A 7,916-nucleotide genomic window follows, 5' to 3' on the forward strand; every position below is an offset into this window, starting at 1 on the left:
ATGTAGAAATAAGAGTGTGATGTATCTCAAATTGAGATCTCTCAGGTGAAAACTCTTGGCTCAGTGGGGTCAATTTGAATGAACAATGAGATTTACTCTCAATAAACACATTATTATAAAGATAGAGGAATGTTAACTTTCACTTTAAAGCACTTTTTACATTTTACACTTTTTTCTTTGATGTGGGTGTGTGTTTTTTTTGCCATGTTTGCAGTGCTGACTGGTTAAATTAACTAAATCTATTAATTTTTAGTATGAATGAATGAAAGAATGAAGAGACACTTATATGGTGCTTTTTTAGACATCCAAGGATGCTTTACAATCACATTGTACACACAAGCGATTATTTTAGCACTTATTAGATGTATAAATTGTAATTATGTGCCTTGGTTGGATATATATAAAAATATAAAAAGAATTACTTGTATACAAACAAACTTAAAATATATATTTTTTGACAAATTAATTGCTTTAAATGGTAAAAAATTAAGAAACTTGCAGTATTTGCAAATGAAATTAAAACTAAGAAAAAGGAGAAAGAATTTAAAAAACTGTCATTCATAATGCAGTTCCATTCAAACATTTGGATATGTGTTTAACACAATCCCCTGACCTAAAATGAGGAAATATATTTCTGTGTAGTCTAAAGTATTATAAATACCATAAATAGTCAAAACAATTAATAATATGGATTTTTTTACTACTTTCTACTTCATTTAATTATTTAATTTTGTAATACACTGTGAAGAAATAATAAAACTTTATAAAACCTCAAAATGTGCATGACAGAAGAACATACATAATCACTTTTCATGAGCAAATATAAAATTTAAATATATAAAATATAACAATGAAATCAAAACAATATAAATAACACAAAACTTTCACTTTTATATGATTGGCAAATATTTAATATATTTTTTGAAACAATTAAGCGTATGGCTGCTTGCAGCAGCTGTGATTGGCTGGTCAGTATTAGAGTGAGCTGAAAGTGAGCGCTGTGATTGGCTCAGTTCATCGGTAGCCAGCATCATATCTGAAAAGGCTCAGCTGTTCAGTTTTCCCAATTACTTCTCCTTTCTATCATTTCTTCTGCTTATCTCCTCTCATTCAGTCCTCCGCCTTCTTTCAGGGTAGGAGAGGAGAGGAGAGGAAAAGAAGATAAGTAGGAAAGGAGGAGGAGGAGAGAAGTAGTAAGAGGAGAGGAGGAGAGAAGTAGTAAGAGGAGAGGAGGAGAGGCTGAGTAGGAAAGGAGGAGTTGAGGACTAGTAGCAGAAGTATCTGGACGCAGCCTCAGTATTCTGATAATGACCCAGTAGCTCTATAGTTATGTCACTAATGTCTCCCTCTAGTGGTGGTGGGGTGTATGTGCAGTGGGCGGTGGCTGAGGCTTCTATCTCAGGTATCTTTCCGCGTGTGCAAGAGTTCACGCGACCAGGTGTCTTCTTTCACTCGGTTACTGGGAGTTTAGTTCTCTGTCTGCACTCATTTTCCCCAAATCCCTTCATCTCCGTTCCAGCAGACTGCTCTTCAGGAAGATAACCCCAGCAGATATAGCCAGACAAGATAATGGAGATGTTGATGGGAGGAACACTGGGAGGATCTTTATCAGTGTGTATCAGTCTGTGACTCGTAAAACACTCCTCAGGCTGCAGTTCAGCTGCTGATCTGGAGCTGCTGCAACAGCCCGGCTGCCTTTCATGCCTGAGAGACATTCAAAACAAGGATCAGTGGCTGGATCAGGTAGGTCCTGTAGTGCATATTTACTGATGTTAGCAAGCTTTAACGCAGGCATGTAGGAAAGTATATAGACATATAGTTATCTTTATATACTGGGCAAATAAGAACATGGATTTAAAACAAGCGGTTTATCTTGTTAGGTGTTTCTTTGCTTTTTAGAAAACATATGTACTGTAATATGCAAAGTTTATTAGAATATATTATTGTCATGGGTGGAATATTTTGGAATATACAGGTCTGAAAAAAAAAAAGAGACACGTAAAAATGATGAGTTTCTTTGATTTTACCAAATTGAAAACCTCTGAATGTAATCAAGAGGATGGATGATCACAAGCCATCAAACCAAGCTGAACCTGCTGAATGTTTGCACCAGGAGTGTCATAAAGTTACCCAAAAGCAGCGTGTAAGACTGGTGGAGTAGAACATGCCAAGATGCATGAAAACTGTGATTAAATTCCAGGGTTATTCCACCAAGTATTGATTTCTGGACTCTTAAAACATTATGAATATGAACTTGTTTTTTTTTTGCGTTATTTGAGTTCTGAAAACTCTGCATCTTTTTTCTTATTTCAGCCATTTCTCATGCTCTAAATGATATTATTTTATTTGGAATTTGGGATTAATGTCTGTAGTTTATAGAATAAAACAACAATGTTCATTTTACTCAAACATATACCAATAAATAGCAAAATCAGAGAAACTGAGTCAGAAAATAAAATGGTCTCTTTATTTTTTCCAAAACTGTTTTTTTTGTTCTTTCAGTGTTTCAGAAAATGCAGTGTCTGGGTGCAACCAAAATCTGACATCATAAATATGAAATCACTTTTTACTTTGTCCCAGAAACAGCTGTGATAAACGATTTTGCTGTCATTTAAACACCATTTATAAGAATATGTCAGAAAAATATGACCACCTCCTTGTTGCTTCACTGTCTGTCCATCTAACCATCTCCACTGAGCCTGTAGTAGCGCTTTGTAGTTATATCATTACATTATCATTCTATTTTATATTGGGTGGTGGGTCATTTTCCGCACAGCACAATGCAGTGACACTGACATGGTGAGGGTGTGTGTAAGTCGTGTGTGTTGTGCTGGTATGAGTGGATCAGATACAGCAGTGCTGCTGGAGTTTTTAAACACTTCAGTGTCACTGCTGGACTGAGAATAGTCCACAATCAGAAATATCCAGCCAACAGCGTCTTGTGACTTGTTACTATTGATGAAGGTCTGTCTCTGACTTTACATCTACAAGGTGGAGCAGCTAGATAGGTTTGTATGATACAGTGGAGTGTACACAGTGTTTAAAAACTCCAGTAGCACTGCTGCTGTGTCTGATCCACTCCTAACAGCTTAACTAACACTAATACACACTGTCACCACCATGCCAATTAGTATCACTGCAGTGCTGAGAATAATGAACCACCACCCAAATAATAATAGCTGCTCTGTGGTGGTCTCTCTTGGTGGGGTCAAGACCATTAAAGAACAGAGTGAAAGGAAGATAATAAAATATGCACAGAAACAGAATGACTATAGTCTGTAAACATACTCTAGAACTACAGAGCACTTCTATACAAAACACAGTGGAGTTCAAAAATTGGATAATGATTATATTAACAAGGAGGTGGTCATAATATTCTGACTGGACATTGTGTATTATTAGCAGTGTATTATTATTAACTATAATAATGTACTTGTTAATAATATGTAGACATTTGAATTAAAATAAAAATATTCTAAAATAGGTTAGAATAAGTTGTTATGTAAGAACTAAAAATCTAAATTGTAATCGAGAATCGCTCATATTAGGGGTGGGCAATATGACCCTAAAATAAAATCACAATATTTTATGGGATTTTCACGATAACGATACTCTTGGCAATATAACAAAACACTTAACTATTTTTTTTGTTTTAAAAATACACTACAGCACAATACTAATAACGCGCTTCAAATATCTCCATATATCCAGGATTAAAGTAAAATAAATGATACTGGACAAATATAATCTGTCTCTAGTAGATATATAATGGGAAATGAGAACAGTGTGAACAGCAAAAAAGTAGTACCCTGATGTGATAATTAGGGGTGGGTGATATGGCACGATATTTAGGGTATAATATTGCTCATAATATTAAACAATGTTGATAATATTATTGCTTACATTGTGATATTGCACACCCCTAGCTCAAATTCTTCATAATAAAAAATGAGATATTTATCTAAAATAATAAAGCATAAATAAAATAAAAAACATTGATTTTAGACAAAGTTAACCCACTAGCTCAGTTATATCAATGGGCTCTCTTCATGTCAAGAAAAAAAACCCATAATAAACAGTATTGGGGTTAGCAAAAACCTACATGAAAAAAGTTTATTATGTAATAATTATTGTAAAAAGACTAACTGTCTTGTGTAAGACTCTTAACACTTCAGTATCTTACTGGTATGGTCTGAAGTCACTCTACATAAGAGATTAAACCAAATGCTAAAAATATAAATGCTGTTTGTGTGTGCAGGATGACTCAGAATAATTATGACTTAAAATAACACATGGTAAGCTATCTACAGCGGCCTGCAGTGGTCTTGTGCAATGGCTGTGGTTGCAACAAACTCAATCTTGAACTGACTTTTAGTTCCTCTTAGAACTAGGACTGGACGATATGTAACGTGCCAATGTGTGTTTCAAAAAACATTTCTTAATTTTGGTGACAAAGTGTTCAGATATTAATATTATTTATATAAAAGTGTGTTTAAAAATTATGACCTTGTTTCTACATCTGTTATCCATTATTTTTTCAGCTTCACTGATCATATAGGAGCAATTTGTAGTTCTAATTACAGGCTGTAGTCCTGTATCTGTTTCTCAGCGTACTTTTTTTTTATTTATATGTGATCCATCACACCTGCATGTGACGTCACTCTCCAGCAAGAACATAGCAGATGTATGTAGTCTAGTATGAAGATGATCCGTGCAGAGACTCAAGAGAACTGGAGCCAGTTGTCCCAAATGATATAACATTTATAGTCACTATGGCTTTTAAAGGATCCTCTGGCACAGCCTAAGCCTGGCATTCTTTTTCCTTATATTACTTTTGATACCAGGATTTTTAAACACTATCTATACTATCTATACTTCTACCTGAGAAATGAAGAATACTTCTCACACTTTTGATTAGTTGGGTGGTGGGTCATTCTGAGAACTGCATTGACACTGACATGGTGGTGACAGTGTGTTAGTAGTGTGTGTTGTTCTGCTACAAATAACTCGGACACAGCAGTGCTGCTGGAGTTTTTAAACACCTCAGTGTCACTGCTTGACTGAGAATAGTTAACCAGCAGAGTGTCTAAGAAAGGGGAAAGTGAGTGGATAAAGTGTTTAAAGGTGTCCTTCCTGTAAAATCCAGGAAATAGGTCTCTTTGAGTTGTATATACATGCTGCACATGAAACTCTTCCTCAAGCTCCATTGTCTGCATTATCCAGTAAAAGAAAAAAACAAAAGATCAAGAAAAGCTCTGGGTCTACGTCAACTCGTGAATTCATGGCCTCGGCCATCTTGGTCCAGGACCGCTCACAGGCAAAGCTAAAGCCGGGCTGCAGCAGAGCCGACACTGTCTTGTCAGCTAAAGAGTTTACAGGTCTGTTTACACCAGCTAGTTAACCTATAGTGACTATAGGTTTAAATCAGAACTCCGGTTGATTTCCGCATTTTACAGAGACCTTAAATATACACTATGGGAGCACGGTTTGACAAGGTAGCACAACTCGGCAGAACACCGGTCAAAGCGGGCGCCGTTTGTGTCAAATTTTATGACATAGAGCGGACTCTGGGGCTTTAACGTGGTAAACTGTCCAAGCACTGAATCACGTGGGGAGGGCGGCGCCGCTTGGCCACGGGGAGTCTAAGGAGTCTAAGTGAAGTTTTAGGGTTAACTTTACCTAGCACTCAGTGCTATATCTTTAAAACTAAGGCTGTATCTCTGAAAACATTTTGTCCTTTGAGTTTTAGAGCTGTAAAATTTACTGTGAGGGAAGGCCGGTGATGAGTTGATGTGTTTGCATGTATGAATATTCATGAGCAAGAGCCGAAATCCTGTGAGACCACTAATCCAGTGAAATAAAGCAGGGCTATACAGAAACACCGGAGCACTTTTTTTCCCCCACAAAAAAACAGCTTACATGGCATTTATTCATACTAGACATTTTAAAATGAATGGAAAAACGATGGAATGAGAATGAGCACTGCTGTGTCTGCTCCACCCATACCAGCACAACACACACTGTCACCTCATCTCATTGCATCTGTAGTATTGAATTGAAGAACAGGGTGAAAGGGAGAGAGAAATGATACAAAAATTATGATCTCTAATTGCATATCTCATACATGCTTAGATAAGCAGAAAAAAATATTAATGGGTGTAGAAACAAGCAGGTGATCATAATTTTGTTAAGCATGGTATCCAGCCATACCTTGAACATCTCCTAAAGTCATCTGTAAGACACTGGAAAAACTGGAGTAGTTAAAATTAAATGAAAGCTTTTGAGTTTTAATGCCCTCAGATGTCAGACTAGGACATCTAAGATTAAGCCTAAACTCTGTTGTTATTCTACACATGACCCATAGATGACTATAGTGAGATTGGTCAATGACAGGATATCTAAACTCAAAGAAAGAACCTTGTGGAAGTTGCGAAACGAACAGTGACTGGTCTAAAACCGACAGGGTGTCAACTTTCTGTCGTTTATTGATGTGTGCTGGTTGATATATTGGTTTGTCATTCTAACTGTTAAGTGGCTGTACCCTACAGGAAGAGGTGAGGTGAGCACCAGCAGGAAATGAAGGGAAGAATGGACCCGGATGTGGGTTAAATGAGTGAGAAGAGTGCGGTATAAGAGAACGAGGTATTAGCATCATTCACACTGTGAAAAGTTAAAGAAAGAGTATGTTGGAACCTTGAAATGATAAGCTTGTTGTGACCAACAATGTCGAAATGTGATTACAAGAATGTTAATCCCACCACCCGTACGAGAAACTAACAACACACACCCTTAATCCAGCGCCATCTTTCTTAATCTCCCCCTACCACTCTCTCTTTCTCTCTCTCTCTCTCTCTCTCTCTCTCCCTCTCTCTGTTTAGTGGTGTGTTTGCGGCCAGGAAGTGTAACTGTGCTTCAGTGACGCCTGTGCAGAAAGTCATTGCAAAGCACATCCGCTGTGCACTTCTTAGAACGTTGAAGTTGAAAAAGGGCGTTCGGTTATGGCTATTGACTAGATGATTCATGAAGGTGAGTCGGAGATCAGTTTTTGTACATTTAATCTTCAAATTATCATCTATTTATTATTATTCTAATTATTATTTTTATAATTAGTTATGGCTTTTACTGTGTAATCAGTGGCTGATATCATTGTAGTTGAGAAACATCTTGAAGGCGAGGAAAAAACTCAGCCATGTTGACTTCACTTTTAAATATACTGTATTGTCGCTTTTCAATAAAAAACATGTTTTAAAAATGGTGACTTTACAAGAGAAGGCAAAAATGGTCTCAACTTTAAATGGAAACTACTATTTTAGTTTAAAATAGTAAAAAAAAAAGTTTATTCTTCTCATTAAGATCACTTTTATTGGTCTATTTAGCTAGAAATATTTACACAATGTACATAGCAGCTACAAGGTTCAAATGAGACAAAAAAAACAGTAATAAATGGGGATAGTAGTAATATACAGCTTTATACAGTATTTTAAGTGTTTATTCTGAATATGATGAATGTAAATATGAATGCTCAATAATACAGCACATTAGCTTTTATTGGGGTGATCAGTGTTTTTTCTGGTGACGTTCAGTCTTTACTCTGGTAGAGTTTCCTGTTTAGAAGGACCAGCAGGATCCTTTTAAACCCTGTGGGGTTTAAAGCCTAGTCTCTGACTGCACAGCATTAAGTTATTTAATTTAGAGAAAATTATAGTCTATGACTAGGCTTAATCCCTGTCCGGGAAACTGCACAAATGTCAGATTATTTGCATTATACTCACAGGGTTGATTTTCCAGAAAGGTATTTAGCCAAGTCTTGGACTACACAGCATTTTAAATATAGATTTTTCTTAAAAAGGAAAATGTAGTCTATGGCTAGGTTTAGTCTCTGACTGGGGATCTGACCCACTGTGTTTTTTTTTTCC

The 7,916-nt window shown here is 36.4% G+C and overlaps 1 long non-coding RNA gene across 1 annotated transcript; it reads left to right on the forward strand.

Moving 5' to 3' along the window:
• Positions 1 to 1,346: 1,346 nt before the first annotated feature.
• Positions 1,347 to 7,020, forward strand: LOC125784426 (uncharacterized). The gene is made up of 3 exons (XR_007427224.1): positions 1,347 to 1,743; positions 6,549 to 6,642; positions 6,879 to 7,020. It is a non-coding gene; the product is annotated as an uncharacterized LOC125784426 (long non-coding RNA).
• Positions 7,021 to 7,916: the final 896 nt, after the last annotated feature.

This window comes from Astyanax mexicanus, chromosome 1 (assembly GCF_023375975.1).
Source record: "Astyanax mexicanus isolate ESR-SI-001 chromosome 1, AstMex3_surface, whole genome shotgun sequence".
NCBI classification, from domain to species: domain Eukaryota; kingdom Metazoa; phylum Chordata; class Actinopteri; order Characiformes; family Acestrorhamphidae; genus Astyanax; species Astyanax mexicanus.